Source organism: Mesitornis unicolor, unplaced genomic scaffold (genome assembly GCF_000695765.1).
Source record: "Mesitornis unicolor isolate BGI_N332 unplaced genomic scaffold, ASM69576v1 scaffold34116, whole genome shotgun sequence".
Classification (NCBI taxonomy): Eukaryota; Metazoa; Chordata; class Aves; order Mesitornithiformes; family Mesitornithidae; genus Mesitornis; species Mesitornis unicolor.
Window position 1 is genome coordinate 433 of NW_010189455.1, and position 1,383 is coordinate 1,815.

The following is a 1,383-nucleotide window of genomic DNA, read 5'->3' on the forward strand; positions in this document are numbered from 1 at the left end:
GGGGTGGGTGTTTCCCCTCCCTCTGGAGCACATCGGGGGGTGGGGAGTTGGGGTGGTGGCGGCAGCAGCAGCAGCAGTGAAGTCACGGGTCCCAGGGTGGGAGAGGGGATGGTTTTAATGTGACATGAGTGGGTAAAATGGGTCAAAATGGGACAAGTGGTGCCTCAGCCCGGCTGGCAGCTCCCTGGGGGTCACTGTGGGGCTCAGCACTGCTCGGTCTTGGGCTTTTTTTATTTATTATTTGGAAACCAGGAGATTGTCGAGCTGGGTGAGTGCTGCTGTCTCCCTGCTGTGGTAGAGGTGAGGACCCACCTTGGTGGGGCTTTTTTGGGTGTCTGAGGGATTCCAGGAGGCTCTGCAGACACAAAGCCCATTGAGACCCCCTCCCCCAATCCCCTCAAGACCCCCAGATCCCTTGGGGATGGCACCAGGAGTCACCTGGAGCCCATTTCCCACAGGCTTCCATCCAAGCAGCAGTGCACGAAGCTGTGCTGTGTGGCTGAGGGGCACTGGGAGAGGATTTTTTTTGGGGAAAAACTGCCTTGTTTGAAACATTTAACTCCTAAAATAAGCGGGAGTGGCAGAGATGGACCCGTCTGTGTCCGGTTATGAAACCGGGGAGGGATGCAGGTCAGGGCTCGCTGTCGAGGGCTGGGCGCGGTGGCGGATGTGGGAGGGAGGCCCCAGGGAGGGCTGGCCCACGGGATCGCGGTGACTTCCCCTGCCTGCACTTCCGCACGCTGTGGCAGAGCCCGAACCTCCTGGCAACCAAGGGGAGGGTCTCAGGGGGCTGGGGGAGCTGCTGTGTGTCCTCCTTCCACCCTGGTTCGGCTCCATCAGTGCCTGCTCCCAAATGGGGAAGCTCTAAGGATGGATGAGCTGTGCCATTCACTGCAGATCCCATTAGGTTCCAGAGTGAACGTGCTGCATCCTACTCCTCCTTCCCCACCTAGGGAGGTCTTCACTGAATGATGGGGCTGATGCATCTCTTTTCCCAGCTCTGGTGTCCGACTCCTGCATCCCAGGTAGGCATCCCCCAAATTTCCCCCCTGCTGTTCACCCTCTGTGCTTGGGTTTCTTTCGCTATCACTCAGCAGTGGCTCACTTGGGGAGTGTGGTTTCCGTGGGCGCACCAGGGTTTGCTCTGGTCCTGTGCCATTTTTGGGGCAGGGGAAAGGCTTCAGCGTGACTTGTGGGTGTTTTATTTTGGAAGGGGTGATGCAAGTGCTGGAAACGTTTGTTCCTGGGGCTTGTTTCACTCCCAAGGGCACCCCAAACCATGCCAGGAGCACGATGCTGAGGCGTGGGCAGGGATGCTGGGGCGGGCATTGCCCAACCCATTTTTGGTTTTGCCAGCAGCTGCTCGATCCCCGCTGATCCCCC